General features: G+C 40.7%; 1 long non-coding RNA gene across 1 annotated transcript; it reads right to left on the bottom strand.

The window, feature by feature from the left end:
• Positions 1 to 1,677: 1,677 nt before the first annotated feature.
• On the bottom strand, positions 1,678 to 3,383 carry LOC143651649 (uncharacterized). Its single transcript, XR_013160095.1, has 3 exons — positions 3,369 to 3,383; positions 2,527 to 2,611; positions 1,678 to 1,767 (listed from the first exon to the last, which is right to left on the bottom strand). It is a non-coding gene; the product is annotated as an uncharacterized LOC143651649 (long non-coding RNA).
• Between the last annotated feature and the right edge of the window lie 17,216 nt (positions 3,384 to 20,599).

Genomic DNA, 20,599 nt, shown 5'->3' with positions numbered 1-20,599 from the left:
CATCATATGTCATATGGACTTGGATAACGAGCTTGAACCATGGTCAGTTATGACTGACTGAGAAACCTCATTAGATACTGAACTGGTACTTGCTCCATACACTGTGGGTACCACGCTGCTCAACTGCCATGATCAATCAAGTTCCCAGGGTACTACTGAGCCCCTTTCCAGACCCCTCCCACTCCATATGAGGAAGAACATCAGACAGGAGTAGAAAAGATTGCAAATGAATGACTGGAACTCTAGTATACCACCCTACCAAGAATAAGAGGAAGCCAAGGCATGAGCTAGTACATGGGAGATTCCTCCCATTCCTCCCGAGAGCAATAGAAATTCCATCTGGGGGAAGGCTGAACCTACAGGTGGGAGACAAGCCCCTCCACTGCAGAGCATGGCAAATCATCACCCCACTCATCTGACACCTCCTTCAGATACTACCACTCCCACCTGTGCTTCTCTGAGTTCTGGCTATTCTCAGAGCTTCAGGCCCACATTTTAGGAAGCTGTCAGGCATTTTTACCTATATATCCAAAGGACCTCTCAAATTCATTGGTGTCCTTCTCTATTTTATTAGTGAAATCAAATGTTTGCTATATACCAGGTTCAAAATGATTTCACCTTCCAAGATGTGGATGGAATAGGCTCACAGCTAGACCTCAAGGCCAGCAAGAATGGACAAGCAACTATACTTTAGTAGTGCTTTGCCCCATCCAGAGACATTTCTGAAGCAGGTACTTGGAGAAGAGAGGCCTTCATGCAAACAGCAAGACTTCAGTGTAATCTGTGGGAATCAAAGTCCCTTCCTGTGATAACACAACATCTCACAGCCTCCCTTCCACATAGGCTGAGCTAATTTGAAGTGACTGAATAAAGCAGAGGTGCCTCAGTTAGCTTTAGGATATTAAATTGGCTTTTCACCTCGTTCACTTTCCAGCTCCTACGTTAACTGAATTCAGGAAAATAAAAATATTTCTACATATCGAAGTGGTGACTGTGATTTTTTAATCTACTATTTATATATCCCCTTCAGGGTCCAGCACATATTAAGTAAATAAATATTTACTGAACAAAAGAATGCATCATTGATTTTAGAGTCAGTCTTTCATTTCCCTATTTTAGAGTCAGTATTTTGCTAGGTATGAGATCTCACTTTCCAGTTAGATTATTTTGTTTTGTTTGTTTTTGCCCCAATATTTAGAATTGTAAGAAACACTTGACTTTTCAAGTGGAAAATGCATTTCACTCAGTGACAGTACTTTGTGCAATAGTTGGCATTGCACAACCACTTACTTAAGGGTGGATGGAGGGTATGGGGCAGCTAGTTTCTCAAACAGAAATTAGAATAACCCCAGGTGAATCTGGGCAAAGTTATCCCAGATGAGTTTGCCCATGAAGAGGAGTAACAATAATCACTCCCATCCCTCCAGCCTTGACTACGAGACAGGCACCAACCTAAGCCCTTTATGGTCCCTAGTCTTCACACTACAAGCAAGAAGACCATATAATCCCCCCTTTTCAGCTGAGAGGTTAATCACACAATGAATTAGTGGCAGATCTGGGATCTAAACACAGGTCTGCCTGTTCCTCAAGTAGAACCCTTTCCACCATAAAATTCACCCTCCCCTCCCAAGGGAATATTTATAATTCTCTTACCTCCACACTGGTGTGTACCTCAGTAGGATCTTTGCCAGTGGGAAGAAGTTCTCAAAAATTTCATTCCAACTCAAGTTCAGCAGAACACACATTTTCCGTTGTAGTTTACAAACACTAAAAATGGAAATTAAAAATCTGAACTACTGGAAAGGGTAATGAAAGGATGAGCCCTTCTTGATTACATGTAGGAACCCAATGGCAAAAGAAAAAAGAAAAAAAAATAACACAGTTTTTACTTTTGAATTGGTTTCTTGAACATTAAATTTACTCAACCAGAATGAACATGTCAAAATAGAGAAATCTCCACAGCGCAGATTTGAAGACTCGAAATGTCACTGAAAATTAAGATGTTTTTGAATGAAATAACTCTTCTGGTAAGTTATGTCTGAACATGACCACTGGAATCTCAGAATTGACTATAGGGAGATAAAAAATGTAAATGAACTCTGCCTGGAGAATCCGAGGCCGGAGGGTTTTCTTGAACGCATGATAGGAAGTTGAACTAGCTATGGTTTCATCCCACGTAAATTAACCTTGGATTAAGGGCCAAACTTCTTCTTAATGCCAAAAAGTGCCCCCAGATGTTTCTGCAGCTCAGCCATTTCCAAAGAGTGGGGTTTTACTTAGGAAGAAAAAGCACTCTAAAAATTTTCCTTTGCCAAGCATGGTTAGATTAATTAGCATGCTCTTCAATGCCACTCTTTTTTAAGTTGATAACTTTCTTTCCAAAATTGAAGAAAAAAGAGAAATTGCTTGAGCATTCAGATCCTGCAGAGCGTCTGTGCTCAAAAAATTGTATCAGCCTTTGAAATTCTCATGTCCAGTTAGGTATAATTTTTAATTGGACCCTAGATCCCCCAAAGTGTCTCATACCTCCTGTTCCAGAAGATTGAAGGAGGCTGCAAATCCAGGTTTCTTCAGCAGAATGATTTGTAGGTGACTGCCGCTCCTTCCCTGGCTTTCAAAGTTCAAAGTTATAGCTTTAATTTACAAACAGGCTGCTCAGCTGCTATGACTTCCCCAACAAAGCTAGCATTGCTCCATAGGATCGAAAATATGCTGGGGAGGCAGAGTGAGAACTCCTAACCCAGGGCCAAATGAGGCCAGGAAGAGACCAAGATGAGCAGGAAGTGAGGAAATGGGGAATTTCAGCAAATAATTGTCTAATGCAAGGCCTTGAAGAGAAATATCTGGTTTACAGTCAGCCAGATACAAGGGCTCTGGCGTGTTCTGTGATTCTGTTTAAGGCCAAGCTTGGAGGTTGTAAGAGCTCTTCATCTGTTAGATCTCACACCATCACATGCATGGCAATCATTTGTTTAATTGTCTATATTCCTTGTTAAAATCTATTAAGGCAGGGGCTGGGTCAATTTCCTATACAATACATTCCTATTACTTAGCATAGGGCCCAACAAGTGGTAGACATGCAAAATATTTTTTGAACATCACATGTCAAACAACCAATATCCTAGTTTTTACTTCGGGAGAGTATTCCCTCACTCTACAAATATAGATTAAGTTGCTGTCCGCATTCCAGGCCCTACACGTGAATGCTAAGGATGCAGGTCACACTCAGTCTCTAAGCTTTCACTGAAGACCAGTGGTCCAGGCTTGAAGTCAGTAGGCTCATCTTTAAGATGCAGCAAGAAGGGGGAACCACCTGACTAAAGGCAAGAAATGTTATAAGGAGGAAGGAAGAGAAAGGGAATGGATACCCAGCTGAGGAACACAGGTCCTGGGACAGCCTCTACCTGCTCCCTGCTCTGGTTTTATGCCCACAGCTGAATGTGGAAAGACAAGTCCCAACAGGTGTGCTGCTTGCCCAGGAGCGGTGAGGGGTGGGGGGGTGGGGGCTCCACAGGTGTTCAAGGTTCTTGATTGTAGCTCTGAGGAGAGCCTGGTCCTTGGGGAGTTCTCACAGCCCTAACAGCTGATTCTTTCTCATTGCCAGTTAGGTCAGTGGTGAGCAGACAGCTGCTCCTTACGTATAACCCTTTGTCTGCCTCGGCCTGAAGGAGGAACGCTCCATTTAGCGAAGACTTCACACACCCTGGGATGGCAGGTCCCACTGGGATTCAGTCCCACTCCATGATTTATAAGTACACTGGCCCTGGGAGAGCCTTATTCCTTCATCTATACAACGGGCAGAATAATCTCTGCTCTTCCTTTGCCTCATAAGCTTCTTGAGGATAAAAAGACCTGTAGAGATCTTACAGGGAAGGAAACTCTGAGCACGATGGCTAGGGTTTGGGAATTACGTGAAGAAAATATTCCCCTTTCCAACGTTCCTCTCCTAATAGAGTTGGTGGTGAAATGGCAGGGTGGGGGTAAATAGCTATAATACATGAATTTAAAAGGGCATAGATCATTCATGTATTCATTAGCAAATTATTAAATATTTATTTACTTGTCCCATCATATCTTAAACAGCACTTCCCCCCACAGTTTCATGGTAATTCATCATCGCATATAACATTTCCCCAAGTGAGAAATTCAAAGGCTTGCCTCGATCTCAATAAAACCACCACCAGAATGATGTCGATTGGAAATTTGTAAACTTTACTCAGCAAACGCAAGCCTTAGTGAGCAGCAGGCATTTCTTCCTGCTAGATCAGCTTCATGTTAAACTGTAAGCTTGTTCTACATGTATTTGAATGACACCAAAGCACATATAAAAGAAAATATAAAAAATGACTCTTTAAGGCAGCGATTCTCAATATGTGGTCCCTGGGCCAGTGGGGTCAGCTGATTAGAAATGCAAGTGCTTAGCCCCCCCCCAGATTTGCTGAATCAGAAACCCTGTGCGCTAACATGCCCACCCCATATTTCTAAGACACCACTGCTGTAAAGCTTCTAAGATGCTTTAAAAAAGAAGATGAGACAGAAGGAACAACTGAAATTTAGTGTGGAGCCAAATATCTGAGGGCAGATGAAACAAAAAGGTTTAATTCCTCACCCTGTAACAACGAATGTTTTCATAATTATTTAGAAGAACTTTACACGGCATCATAAGTAGAATAGCTTTGATTACCAGAAGACTATTTTGGTTACCATATATTATGTCTCTTCAAAATTAATGTGGTTCCAAAGCCTCTGAGAATGCTTGAATAGAAAAATATTTCTTTTCAGTATCTGAAAAGAAAAATTTCATTTTTGCATCTCTCCTTAATAACTATGCCACACAGTCAAAAGAATTTTGATTTAAGGTGTCATATTCATATAATAATGAGGAAATAGAAACTGAGAAGGCAAGTGATTTTAAAAAGATAGGAAATTATTATGTCAAGTTCTTTATTCAATTACTACTGATATTTGAGGGTATTTGGGATTTTATTGATTCTGTAAACATTGTAAATAATCATCCCAAATAATGAACTTAACTCCGGAAACACAACTGGGAAGTAGAATTTATCCTAAATTCTTAAAATATAAATTTCAATATTGACAACCTCAACAAATGCTAGCCAAAGCCAAAAAAAAACCCCACTAAGTTTTCCAGAGTTTTTGTATTTTAAACATCAGAGCAAGATAGAGCCCTCTTAAATGAAATCATTTCTCTTGAAGTTAATCTAGTGGCCATTGAGTGGTCCCAGGATCTTGCTTAGGACACCCTAGCATAGTCACTGACCCTGTGTTTCAGAAGTCAGAACATGGTAAGTAACTCCCACTTAGTTTCATCAGAACTTCTGAAAGCATTCTTCCTAAAGTTGATCTGAAGTCATTTTAGGCACCCATTAGCATGTTTCATTTATTCAACAGAAAGCTATAGTAAGGACAAATTTTCATGATTTTGTATATACCATAATCCATTAGTATGTCTCTTTAGCCTACCATGTTCACAATTAAAAGCAAATCATTTAATAGATAAACGGGCAAAATTAACTAGTGCTAATAACTCTAATTCAACAGGTGCTAATGTGAAAATAATGATGGCCACAAATTAAACAGCTGGTGCTTTGCCTGCTTTTTTTATTTTCCTTAATGTGAATATAAACAGATCTGTTCTATGTATAGATTCACATCTAATCAGATAGGATCTATATAAAGCTGTCCTTTTGTGGATTTATATATTAACATGCATTCACAATCTTGAATAATAATAACCTTTCACTTCATCTTTGCTAATTCCCTTTTGCATTTGCATCATTTAAATCTATATTGAAAATCATGACACAGATGGCTAAAGAGTGAAAAATTCAGCAAGTTTGGATAACAATTTAATTGAATTAATAGTGACCAGTAGTTCTGATATGCAGTTCCATTACTTTGCTCTTGCTAAAGAATGATTCTATAAAGATCCTCAAATACTGTTATTTTTCATTTTAGCCATCAAATTTTTATTGTTCACTGGTTATAGACAATAGTATATTGCATTCTTTTTTTTTTTTTTGGCATTCTGTCATCTTTAGCATTATATCTAATGATTCATTACTGGGGATATCAGAAGCTGTAGTGTATCCCTTTACTGGGCTTAACTGAAAACCTAACAGAGAACTTAGACTTAACTGAGAAAATTGATACAGGGAATTCTTTTACCATTGGCATCTGAGAAATGACAGCCTGCTGCTGACCTGTGCCTTCTGTCATTTAGCACTTTCTGTCTCACATAAGGCAGTATGAGATTGTAAGTTATTCTAAGAATTTGATGTGTCTTCCCATTTAAGAGGCAATATATATATATATATATATAAAACATCATGCCTTGGGTTGACCAGTTGTCTCTTCATATTGACTGAAATAATCAGGTGTCCCAGTATCATACCATCTAAAGTATCCAGGCAGCAAGGCAATATGGTCAAGCCAGTAGTTTCAGAAAACTAACCTAACAGAGCCTTGCTTAAAACAATCCAAATATCTGATGAGTTTCTCATCCCAAGAAAATAAAGATATTTTAGCACAACAATATACAAAGTTGTAAAAATTAGCAATAATCTAAATACCAAAACGGGGATTAGTTAACTGCAATACAGTCATAATGAAATAATAAAATGAAATCCTAACCATATTCACTTTAATTACAATGACATAGATGACATGGAAAGATATTTATTATCTATCTAAGTTAAAAGCAGATCACAGGGTGGGGCCATGGTAGCTCAGCGGGCAGAGTTCTCGCCTGCCATGCTGGAGACCCGGGTTCGATTTCCAGTGCCTGCCCGTGCAAACAAAAAACAGATCACACAGTTTCTTTCAATATAACTCAAAATTTCTTTAAAATATAAGTGTGATGTGTAGGCACAGTCTCCAAAATGTTAGAAAAGGTCATCTGTGGATGATAGAATTGTTTTTCTTTTGTAGACTTTTTCTTTTTACACACTTTACTTTTCTAATACTTCTTCATTGATTATATAGTGCTTTGTAACAAGAGTAAATCAATACATGTTAATTTTATTTTTCAATGAGGTAAGTTTCTTGGGACGTGTCTGCAGAAAAGTCTAGAATGTTTGACAAAGCTGAAGAAAATATTGCCAACAGTGGTCTTTTAAGCAAGTCTGCTACTTCTCAGGAAGCAAACCTCACACGTGAGAAACTCACCTTTCATTTGGTAGAGTTCAGTGTGTGCCACTCTTACAATGTTTGTACCTTCTCTCTCTTGGCATTAAAAAGATGACTCCAGGTTTCCAAGATGCTTGATTGCTTCTTGCTCTTCCTAAATGGGATGTCAGGATTTCTGTCTGTGGAATTATACTACTACACAAGTGAAAGGTAGAGTTCAATTTCTGAACAGTATTAGCTCCTAAACATTTGTTACTACATTGGTGCTTTTGATTTCAGAATGGCTTTTACCATAAAAAAAGCCACTGCCCAACACTGTTTTACTCCAAGACCCCATTTAACCCATATATACTTGGATATTATCATTGTTCTGATGGGGAAGGAATGATTGAAGCTTAATAGGCATGTGTAATGGGTGCTCAGAGAACTGGCTTAGGCAGCCAGAAATGAGGAAACTCTCTCCCACTTCTTCCTCCCCATCTTCTCCCCGTTTCTAATAAGCACTCAGGAGAGTCACCTCCTGGTCCCTGGCAGGAATTTCACCAAACAGTGTGACACAAGAGCTGTTGAAGGAACAGAGAGAAGAAAGTGATTGAGGAGAGGTTGTCATAGGGGTGAGCCCACTGGGGAGAGGGACAGGGCTCTCTGAGGGCCAAAGTGAATTTCTGCAGAGCTGGGCCTCATGGCACTGAAAACCTCAGGGACAAGTCTTGATCCGGGACCAAAAGCCAGTACTCTGAATCCTCACTTGGAGCCTCAGCTTCCTGGAAACCTATTGTCAAGTTAATTGCTGCCCTCCTGCTGCCTTTTCCTTGTTCTCTGAAACTTTTGGTATAGAAAGGAATATGGAAATTTTCTGTACAACAGGGCACATTTCTGGTAGAGTCACTACAGGACAACTAATACTCATTTTGAAAAAAAAAAAGTCAAGATCTTCTTGGAGATGGCCGGAAATATTGCTTCACATGCATGAGTGAGTGACTCGGGGCTCTGTTTGTGTGTCCAAGGTACTAATCTCTTTTTAATGAGGTAGGAGGGATGTTGGCAACAATCACAAATTTGTTCTTATCATGTAGTAAAACTCCCAGCACGTAAAAATCAGGGATTGATCTACATTTCCTTTAAGAAATGGAACTCTAAACAATGGGTGTATGCCTGTGGCGGGGTGTGCATAGGAAAGTGGTGATGCCTCGGAAAACCCCATGGAGACAAGCAGGGTATTTGTTTAAGGTGTAGAACAAACCAGAAAAAAAGACAAAAAAAAAAAATATATATATATATATATATATATATATATATATATTTATAGATTGGAAGGTAGCCTCAACTTACTACTTCTTTGTGTTTAGAGTAAACTTCAATGTTTAAATGATGTGTACTACTTTGGTTACATCTAACCTATGCAAAGGCAAAGACACAAACAAAAAAGGGAAGAAAAGCTTCATCTGAATTAGCCCCCACCAGCTTCTCATGGAGTAGTCAGATGATTTACCTGTAGTACTCATAAACAATACCTGGATCCCACCTCAAATCTTCTGAGTCAGAATCTCAGAGCGTGTCTCTCAAAAGACCTTGTTATTAACAAACACTCTGAGTAATTCTAATGTGTATGAAAATTTGAGAAACATTGCTTCTGACCATCAATGAATGTCAAGAATTGACAGAACAGACATCCGATCCTGTATTATTCACTTTTAGGTTTGTTTTATGCTAAGTGTGAAGCTTTGGTTGATTATTCCAGGCATTATAATGGATATTTGTGAGCTTTTATTTCTTTTTTCTTCAAATTCCACCTGTGAAAAAGGCATATTCTTAGGAAGGCTGTAATGTAAATTCCTTATTCTATAAATTATTAATTATAAGTCATTGCAAATGCACAGGAACCTATTTATGAGAGTATTTTATATCCTTGATGCCATTATGCATCAATATTATGCAATACAAATGAGGATTTAACAAGTGTCAATGACAAACGCGTATATTATATATAATATATAATGTAACATCAAGCCATATTATTTATTGAGAACTTTCTAATAATAACCTTTCATCCTTCAAGTTATATTAAGAGACTGTCCATTTAGACATGCATCTGAAAATATAGCAAAATATAAGTTTATTTATTTCCAGTTGAGGATATTATATATTTTTCAACTTTATGAATCAAAAGAAAGAGATAGCTGGGAAATAAAAGGAAGAAGAGGTAAAAAAAAAAAAAAGATACATAAAATCCCAGGTGTGTTCTCCCTTGCTTCCCTGCACAAATGACACCCACATTATGTGCTTTAAAATTCCTATTAATGATAACCGAGTGTGTTAAGCCCAGTCCAGAGTGTTGTCCTCTCTCTTCTCATTTTAATCATTCGCACAGGGCTCACTGGTTTCTTTAATCAGGTAGGAAGTTGGAGTCATCACAATTCAGTGCCTGCTGCAACCTTTGAAGGCGACATCTCTTTAACATGATAGGATGCTAAAGCCAGATAGCAAAAACAAACACTGTGCTACCTGTGAATTTAGCCAACAGCTGGCATACAAAATCCTATGTATTGATTTATTTATTGGGCACGTGCTACATGTTAGGCCTTGTTACGTTCTTTATATGTGTTATTAGAAATTCTCATTGTAACTGTATTAGACAGATATCATTACCTCCACTTTGTAGGCAATGAAATGAGGGCTCAGAAGAGTTGAAGAATGCACCCACATTTATGAAGCTAGTAAGTAGGTGATCTGGGGTTCAAACCCAGATCCATCTGCACAAAAGGCTTTAAAGTTTCTTCATCTCATACTTTTAATGAAAAATATTTGGCACTGACAGTCACACCAGTTGCCATTTTGCTCAAGAATCAGCCTAAAATCTTTGCCTAAATTAGGCTACCCTTCCTTTAATTGCTTGAGGCTCATTCAACTGACTTATTTTCTAGTATCCTTTGGCTTATCCATAGTAACTGCTTTTCTACTAATTATTTCATCAAATAATGATGTCACATTCTGTGTCCGTAAGGGTTTCTCTGGCCCATCCAGTTTATGATTCCCATTTTCATGAAAGTGTCTTAGTCTATCTGCTATATCCTTCAAAAAGGTAGACTGATTCTGCTACCTCACTGTTTACAAACTGTGGGTCACACACTCCCATTAGGAATATCAACTTTATGGTTCCCAGCTTCCATTTATTTTGAAAGTCAAACAGAATACAGAAGAAACTACTACCACTGCACACTGCAGCAGTAAAGTAAGCATTACTTTAGAAATTTCAGTCTGAGTTATCCACATGCATTTGCATTTGTGTTGCAACACAAAATATATTTCTTACTGTGGGTCTCTGTCAATATAATTTGTTTTGTTTTGTTGCATGGGCAGGTTCTGGGAATCGACTGGGAATCAAACCTGGGTCTCTGGCATGGCAGGTGAGAATTCTGCCACTGAGCCACCGTTGCGCCACCCTCTGCCAATATGATTGGAACAAGACTACCCTGAATTCAAAGTCCTTAAGGGCAGCGGTAAGTCTTTTCGTTTTTTGCATCTCCAACTGAGCACATCACTGCCTCTCCCTTGGGTGAAGTATTACCTCTAAGTTTGAGGGGAAGTTCATAGCTTTTGATTCTGACTACTGACTTTGAGGACTGCAAATGGTGTTCTGAAGTTCTTAATGGGATTGCTGATTCCTCCATTTATCAATGCATTATCGGACAGTGGACTGTCTGGATAACAAAATTTAGTGACTTTTTGTCAAAGAAAAAAAATCTTTCATTAGCAATGCCTTCATTTATTCTTTTCCAGAGCACTTTTCATCGTGTGAACATGGTTTCAGCACCTTGAATGTTAATTATCCACTTAGATAGTACTGAATATTCCTGTTGGGAAAACACATTTGATGAGCAAGTCTGGAGGGTAGAAAAAAAAAGGTTCAGAAACTTAGCTTTTTGATATGATTTCAGCAAGGCCAATCTCGGAAGGTCACAGGAAAAGGGGACTCCAGGTCAAATCCAAAATTATTTGCTCCTCATCATGATTGTACCAATTTCTATGCATTTGGACCTTTAGATGATTAAATTATTTGTTGAAATAGATGTCTGGATTATGTCAAATCATCATTTGGTGACACAGAACTGAGAATACGATTTAAAATCTGTCTTCCATGTTGTATAGCCAAGAGGTTTTTGTTTTCAAGCTCTGTCAAGTGGATGGGGAGCTTCACAGTCAGAAAAACTCAAGATTAGTTGGAGTTGAGTGTGGGATGGGAAAGATTTTATAAACAATGAAGAAAAGCACTGTTTCAAGAGAAAAGCTTTGCTAGAAATTGGCCCATCCCCACTCCCCAGTGTTCAGCAATGTTCAAGATTTGATAAGAATCCACATCACCTGGGTGATGGGACAACTCCCCTCAGTACCGTACAGATTCAAAATCAACTTTGTTTTTTGCTTGCCTTTTTTAGTCACAAATTGTTTGGGCCCAGAATGGAGTTAAACATGGATGGAGGAAAAAAGCCACAGATTCAATTCATTTGGAAATACTTGTCCCCTGCAGATAGAGGATGGGCACGCTTGGGTTTGTTACTATTCAGAGTTTTCTGTTGCCTCAACACTCATTCATGTGTGTGTGTGTGCATGTGTGCACGTGCATGCATGAATTCTCTGCCAGTCTCAACCTAGAAATACCCATGAATTAAAATTGTTGGAACTGAATCTTGATTGGAAACAAAAACCCAGCCTTTGAGTTACATCAACTGAGTCTTCACCAGCATTAAGCATACCTGAAACACCAAATTTAGAATTAAGTGTATAGATACATCAGTGTCAGAAACACCATGGTCAGAATACAATGATTTGCTCTGAAAACTCGCAGGATCACACACTTTTAGTGACCTACATAAGTGCAGACTTTTAAAGTTGTAAATAGATAGCTAATTTTCAACAGCCCTAAAAATATCCTGGCGGGTCCTTCCCCACCTACTCTCAGGAATTGATTGATACACAGAGAGTAACTGCAGGAGAGCAGAGGAAAATCTATACCCAGGAAGTACTCCCTGCATTTTATCCAAGGCATTATAATATTTATTTCACATGCCATCCCCTATTTCATCCTTAGTGATGTAAAAAAAAAAACCAGAAAGGATCAAGGATTTATCAGTATTAATCAATATTTCTCAATATCCAGGCACTTCTATTTATGACTTTCATACTTGTTGAATAAGCCATCTTTTATATGGCGACTATGGGGGTTCTTGTTATAATATGTCACTCTTTTTTCTAGCTGCCTGACCTCCTATTCACTGAACTCCAAAGAGTAGCATGAAAAAAATCTGGTGACTTCAGTCTCCAAGGCATTATAAAAACAGATGTGATGAACTGAAAAACTAACTCTAATACTGACTAAAACTCAGTTTGCTTAGGAAAAATAATTGTTCTTCCTTAATCCAAGTCCTCCTGATAACTTTTTTCATCTAGAGTATAGACATGGTCAATGTTCCAAAGAGCATCCAACCATTCACTTCCAAATCACGCCCCTGGTGCCTTGCTAAATAGGATCATCCTCCCCCATGCAACAGAGGCTCTCCAAGATCAATCTCAAATGCTTGGATGACTGTCACCAAAACTTGGTCTCATGGTCTCAACGCACCAGGTGAGCAGCCCCGTGACCTTTCACGGGGCCCTCCTGCAGTCACGTTGGCCTCTGCTGAGTTAATATGTGCAACAGGACCATACGTGATTGGGCAATTTACTTATTAAAAACATTAAAAGCTTTTGGCTCTTTGACATCCAAAGAAAAAGCAAAGCAATCCAGTGACTTTTGACCCCGGCTTATCAGATGCAATGTCATACTGTCAAAACCTCATTGCTGACCAGACAAGGAAGGCCACATTTTATAGGTGTTTACAACAGTTTAAGGTTCACACTGCTGGTCTGTGTCAACACCAGGCCCTGTGGGTCAACCAGCCTGGTTAGTGGGGCTGGGTCCAAGAAGAAAAGCAATGCCGAGGAAGCTTTACCTATTGAAAGATCTCCTCTCACTCTTGCTCTCACTCTTGCTGATATATATATATGTATGTATATATTTAGTTTTAGTTCTTAAATTGAAGGTACCAAACAAAACAGGGGAAAGCAGTTGTCCCTTTTATACATCCCTCTGTAATAATCAGCAGTTCAGCTCCAATCGCTTTAAACATTTTGGTACTACAGAAGTGTCAGCTAGTTAGCTTTGACTATGTGGGTCCCTGGAGAGATTGGTCCCAATTTTTGTTAAATCAAAAAAATCTTTTTTTAGCCAAAGTGTTTTAGGAGTGAAGACTATTACTTCGTTTGAGCAAAAAGCTTACCTGAGTTGTACTAACTTTGTGGGGTATGTGTATGTTAATATAGTTTGCTTCATATAGTGTGTGCATGTGTTAAAACTGTACTTCATGATGTGTGTGTGTATACAATGTGCCCACGTGTTATCTAAATTGCAGGCAGAAGTGGTCCAAGGTCCCTAGATGCTTGCTGCCTGCTCGAAGTCAGTGAGTCTGGGTTTAACACAAAAAAGGAGAAGACACATTCTTTGGGTTACTTCAGAAATCACTGTTTCTGAAATATTTGAATATTATGGTTGATGAAGAGAAGTGTTTGTTTGTATGACTGAATTGTCTTAACATCTCATACCCATATTTATGTATGGATTTCATAAGAGGTTCTGGGAGTGTCCTGAAAAGTTGCATGCCTGAATAAATGGAAAACATCTGATTAGTGGAAAGTTCATTGTCTTGACCATTCAATTGTATCTTCCCTACTTCCAATTCTAAAACAGTATCACTTGCTAACAAGATCTTTTAGATAAATGATATATCTCTCAAGTTGAGCCTTCAGGATGATATAGAGCTAAATTCCCCATTTTTACTACAGGCAATCGAAAATCTCAAATAACTCAAATCTTAATTTTTGTTCATTTTGCTAACGTAAGAGAGTGGAATCAAAAGTAAGTGATTTGGCATTACAAATTTAGTTTTATGTATTTATGCAAGTTAGCAAATTTACTCACATATATTCATATGTTTAAAGAAAAAGATTGACTTCTTTAATGCCATAACTAAGCTAAGCCTTCTCAAAAATCTTTCTCCCCTGGCGGGCCGCGGTGGCTCAGCGGGCAAAGTGCTTGCCTGCTATGCCGGAGGACCTCGGTTCGATTCCCGGCCCCAGCCCATGTAACAAAAACAAAGAAACGGAATACAATAAAACGAGAAAATGTTTAAAGATGTTTCCCTTTCTTCCTTCCTTCCTTCCTTCTATCCTTCCTTCCTTCTCTCTGTCTTTCCTTTAAAAAAAAAAAAAAAAAAAAAAATCTTTCTCCCCATTCCCACCCCCCCCCCCCATACCCCACACATGCCTACATGGCCCACTGGGTTGTGTGGGAAAAGGAAAACAATGCGACCTTGCCAAGTTTCAGGACAAAAGCCATCTCGGGGTAAAGTCATCTCTTTCTGGGAATGAAGGTTCTCCAGAATACATGCTTGGTCTTTGGGGTTTCTTTCCTCTGCCTGAAATGGAGCCTGCCTATAAGGAAGTTCACCGCCTCCTTGGGGCAGCAGGAAGGATGGGGATCAGATTCACATGGGTTGTCTGGGTTCCATCTTGTCTTTGGCCCAGTGCTGGACAGACCAGAAGTGACCTTTCTCACCCATTGATATTACAACCTGTGTTAGATTGCATCATGTACCCATGTCCATTTATGTGGGTGTGAACCCATAGTAAATAGAACCTTTGCAGATATTATTACTAGTCACAGTGTGGCCAAACTGATGAAAGGTGGCCCTTAATCCAATATGGCTGAAAATCCTCAGAAGCAAAGAAAATTTGACATGGGAGAGAGAGCCACGGGGCAGATCCAAAAGCCAGAAGGCAATGGAAGCCAGAAGAGAAAGGAAAAGATGTCACCATGTGCATTGCCCTGTGACAGAGAAACCGAGGACCCAAGGATCACTGGCAGCCAGCTCGAGAACACCCCAGTCTTCATGGAGAAAGTACTGCCTTGCTGACCTTGCAATGTAACAGTCAAGAAACTAAGACACAGCTCTCCAGCTTCCAATGGTCCATGTACCCCAGCATCTGTTCTAACTCTCGGCCTCTGCTATTTCACAGCCCATCTAGCACACCCACTTCTCCTCATAGGAACTTCTGAGGCCTCAACAGACCTCATGATGTCAACGGAAGCAGTGCAACCTCAACCAGTGAGAATGAGTGTCCATCCTCAGGGACACCCATCAAGCCCAGATGCTACCATGTAGCTCCACCACCACCAGGGCCTTTCTACAGGAAAGGTGGTTTCCCAGACTATGCCTAGGGAGTAAGGTAGAGCTCCCTGACCTTGACTCCCCCAAGCATATCTGGTGATTTTTAAACAACCTACTCTTGTCCTTGGGTAATTGTTCTTCCTTTTGCCTTTAGATAATAAGGACCCCAAAATGGTATCTTGGAACATGGCTTCCCTTAATGTCAATTACATTTCCTACCTTCCCTTGCATCTAGGTGGTCAAAGGACCAAGTTCTGGCCACTGGGATAGTAATAAAGTGGTCACATTTAGAGAAGATTCCTTAAAGGTAGGAATTGTGACCTTCTTTACCCTTTTTTCCCTTCCTGCTAGCAGGGATGCAGATGAAGTGGATAGAGCTGGAGCAGCCATCTGGGACCATGTGGTGACCTAAGACTGGGAATCATGGTAGAGAGAAAAGAGAGAAGGGATTTTGGTCTCTTCTACTGAGCGCTGTCCCATCCTTGAACTGTCCCTCTTCAGGAATCCATATAAGGAAGAAACAAATTAGCCAAGGCTAACTTGCTTCAGACTCAACAAAATCCCATACTTAATGTTAAAAGCTGAATACTGCCCCCCCCCTTTCTTTTTGCAGTTCTATTAGAATAATCTTAGTCCTTCCAGAGGCAACTGAATACTTAGGTCAAAATGGAGGAGCAGGTAGGCAAGGAGGAGAGGGATTTCAGTGAGACATCATGCACCAGAGAAGGGGGAAATGAGGCTGTAGTAGCTACCGTGGAAAACAGTTTGGCAATTCCTCACAAAGTAAAGTATAGAACTATCATCTGATCCAACAATCCCACTTCTACGTATACACCCAAAAGAAGTGAAAACAGGGTCTCAAATAGGTATTTATTTGCACATTGATGTTCATAGAGACAATATCCACACATGCCAAAAGATGGAAGTAAGGCAAGTGTCCATCGGTGCATGAGTAGATAAATAGAATGTGGTATATACATGCAATGGAATATCTTTCGGCCATAAAATAGAGAACAAAGTTCAGATACATGAGACAACATGGACTAACTTTGAAGACATCATATCAATGAAATAAGCCAGACACAAAATAGACAAATATTGGATGGTCTCTCACTGATGTAAAATAATTAGAATATGCAAACTCTTAGACTCAGAAACTGGAATTCAGGTTACCAGGGGCCAGGGAGGGGTAAGAAATGGGGAGTTAGTGCTTCCTTGCTACAGAGTTTCTGTTTGGGGTGATTGGAAAGTTTTGGTAATAGACGGTGATCGTAGTAAAACATTGTGAATGTAATTAACATCAGAGAATTATACATTTGAATGTGTATTTATTACTAGAATTAAAAAAAACACATAGGATTGTACAGCACAGTGAACACCAATGTAAATTATGGACTATAATTAATAATGTAAGTATAATAATACAGTTTCATCAGTTATAGCAAAGGTACCATACTGAAGCAAAATGTTAAATATAGGGAAAATTCTGTGTGTGAGTGAAGGGGATATTTTCCACATGATTTTTCTGTAAACATCCAACTTTGGTAATTTTTTTAAAAAGCCAAAAAGAGCAAACACGCAGCTATTTCAGGAACGTCATAGCCATTTAAATATGCACAAATGTATAGCCACACCACATTCTCATATGCATGTTTATGTGTGTCTATACAAATACAAAGTACACAATTAACTTATTCCTGTCCCAAAAACCTGTAGACACAAATGAGGTACCATTAACATTAGTAGCCGATTATTATTTTCAAGTTCAACCCCCCTGCCAGGTGCCATAGAACCTCAAGGACTTTTCTCTCCCCAAATACCCCTCTCTCTGCTATTCCTGGCCAGGGCCTCGCTGGCCTGAAGCTTTAGGGGGCAGGCCAAGGCGTTGCCTGCGGGTCTGGGTGTGTGCAGCCCAGCGCCCCGGTGAGGGGTGGGTGCCGCCCCCGCTGCCCCGAGGCGGGCACCTTCATGGAATGCACCAACTCTGCACAGCGGTGCGGACGCCGTCTCCCGTGTGCACCGGGCAAGCCTACTCTCAGGCCTCTCCTGCAGCCTGTAAACTAAAGGCCACTTTAGGGGAAGGCGCCCCACGTGCAGCCACTGCCGCTGCCTTTCAAAAGCACGGCCCTTCCTCTCTGGGATTCCCAAACCTGCCACTCCCTTGAACTGCATCACGCTTTTAGCCACGACAGTGCAGCTGTCAGACACTGCAGACTACGTAGATCTTGGCGGGGGGGGGTGGGGGGGGGGTCGTGGTGGGCGCACTCCTTTCCTTTCCTTGGCTCCAGGTGACTCGAGCAACATGCCTTACACCCCAAATTTCATCAAGTCCCTCATGATAACACCCTACGGATATCTCCCTCTCCCCTGGCGATGAGACCTCATCTAACCATTGACCCTACGGCTCCCCACGCCTCCATTTCCAGCAAAGGACACCAAGTCAACACCTTGGCCCCCGGGCACTGCCCCCTTGCATATCCACTCCCATCCGGCCCCTCTGCAAAGCCCGGCAGAGTTCCTGGGCCCCCGGCCTGGCTGCCGTCAGCCCCTTGAATGTGCCGCGTCCCCTCCACCCACGGTGCTTCAGCATCAGCCGACTTGTTAAATCCCGGGCACCGGGCACCGAGCACCCTACAGATCCCGGCACACATACCGCTTCTCTGGGCAGCCCTTCCTCGTCCCCTGCTCCAACCCCCTCCCCCATCAGGGCCATTCCTTAGATCCTCTGACTCCCCACTTTCCTTTTTATCACTTCCCCCACACGCTGCTTTGACATTTCTGCGTGCTGGATCTGTGTTTACACAGATCTTGAGAGTGGCTTGGGGGTACTTGTGTTCCTGGACTTCATTTCATCCCTCCGAGACAGGCATTCTATCATTTCATCCTTGTACTGCAGTTGAGATGATGGGACGTCGGGGGAAAATAAATATAGAGTGAATTCCTCCGCAGCATATGAAACCTAAGAATTTGGACTTCTGGGCTACAAAATCTTCTGACATAAAATAAAAACACATGAGATAATGATCTGAAAAATTCAGGGAAAAAGGACTGACTATACCTGAGAAAAGCATAGTTTTTGAGTGTTTTCTTTGGCATATCCAGGTAGATGGCTAGGGGGACAAGGGGATGTCTGAACAAATGACTGATCCCGTTTATTTAAAAAAAAATTAATGTGACCATGAATATCACTTGGGTTACCTGATGCTGGGTAGACACGCATGGTTGATCCAACTTGCCTGGTTGAATGCTGCCCCTGACCTTTTCCTCTGCAAGCCATGCAGTTTTTTCCTATCTGCCGGCTGTCCAGGAAATCCCTTGTTTGGCCTCTAAATTCTTGTGTAGTCCAAAATAAATCCAAAACCTTATGTAGGATGCAAGCAGGGGTATGTGGTCACTGGCCTGTACTGGCTGGCAAGATCCTTTAGTGAGTGTCCTCTACTCTCATTCATTGGTGTCGTGTTGGTAGTTTGGAATCCACAATGGTGGGATATTAGGGGAAATGATCAATGTTACAAATCAGGGCTATTTTTTTTAAGTGCCACATGCTTGACATTCACCAGCACATCATAGGAGATGAGGAAACTCATAACCAAATTACAAATCGCCTGTTTAAATGAGTTACTGTAAGGCCACCGGGACCTGTCCATATTTCTTCGATTTCACTGTAAAGACCATGCTTAGCTATTTATTTGCCATGTTAGTTTGAAACACACTCTGTGGTTCGTGGGTGACAGTATTAAGCCACAATGAGATGAAATAGCCAAGTAAGATTAAATCAAGCCTGCACTGTCAAAGTTCCCCCAAAAACTTAGAGTGACTTTTCCACTTTGGCTTCATAAGACACTGGTTGTGGAATTTCTACACATCTTTTTCTCGTCGACTAAAGAAAATAAAGGCGAATGTCTGCTCTTCTTTAAGATGATGGTCAGAAACAGTGAAAAGACAGGGAAGGGGGTCAAGCTTGAGACCCACAGGGCACCTGACACCCACACCCTATGGCTGTCTTCCACCATATTTCCTGTTCATGCAGGGTGGGGATTCTCCGACAGCTCTGAGCCCCTCCTATACCGATTACTCTTCTCCTCCTATTCAAAAACAGGGCCGCCTCACAGCAAGGACTTATAAAAATGAATATTAAAAGAGAAAAGTTAAAGGTAGAAATGAGAAACCTGGCTGAGAAGAACGATAAATTCCGTGAATAATCCAATAGTTACGGGCACTTACATTTCGAAAGTAAGGAAGTCTCCTTGCATTAATTTAACTAACCAGAGCCAATTTTTTTTCCTTCCTCTTCTCTTAAGCTTTGGAGTAAAACAACTCTAAATTTAAATTTACACCAAATCACATAAATTCTCCATCTGGAGCCTGATTCTGATAAGTCCTTCGGGATCATTCTCCCTCTCTGTCTTTACTTTATATGAATTTATGAATTCATAATACAGTCTTATGGCTCCTTTAGTGGAGAGGATTTTCATGGTAGGACAAAAGTCATCGGTATCTTTACACATGCACAAACTCTTAAACAGATATGAGCATTTTGTCCCATATGAAACCATCGTACAAAATGTAGGGGGACCTCAGGATGGAGGTTGAGATTGATTTCATAGACTCGGAATTAATAAAGTTAGAACCAACACTTTCATGATGTTTACGATGTGCCAACCTTGTTGTAAGCACTTTACATGTATTGACACGCGCAATCCTGTAAGATCCTGAGAAGTAGGAGTTATTATTAACCCTACTTAACAGTTGAGAAAATTGGGGTAAAAAGAGGTTAGGTAACCTTCCTGGGAACATATCCTTGTAGAAACAGACCTAGGATTTGGAGCCCGCATTCAGGCTCTGAGATTTATACCGCCATGTTCTCTCACTGAACACACCTATAAGGCAAGAATCACCCAACTGCAGCATTGCCAGACAGACGTGCTTCCTTTCCTTAATGGTCTCCATGGCCTGCCTTAACCAGTGCTCATGTAGAATCCAGGCGCCACCCACATTGGGTGACCTTGGTGAGAATGCAGAGTCCCAGGACCTTCTCCAGACCTAATAAACTCCTCTCAGGTCTCAGACACACACACAGCGTGAGAACCAGTGCCCCAGATACATCACTCATGGGCTGACCCAGGAGGAAATGATTCCCTGGTGCCACGGTCTGGCATTCGCCATATGGCAACATCTTCGTTAAC

Source organism: Tamandua tetradactyla, chromosome 12, assembly GCF_023851605.1.
Source record: "Tamandua tetradactyla isolate mTamTet1 chromosome 12, mTamTet1.pri, whole genome shotgun sequence".
In the NCBI taxonomy this organism is placed as follows: Eukaryota; Metazoa; Chordata; class Mammalia; order Pilosa; family Myrmecophagidae; genus Tamandua; species Tamandua tetradactyla.
The sequence above is the reverse complement of the archived record's forward strand: the minus strand, read 5'-3'. Positions and strand labels throughout refer to the sequence as shown.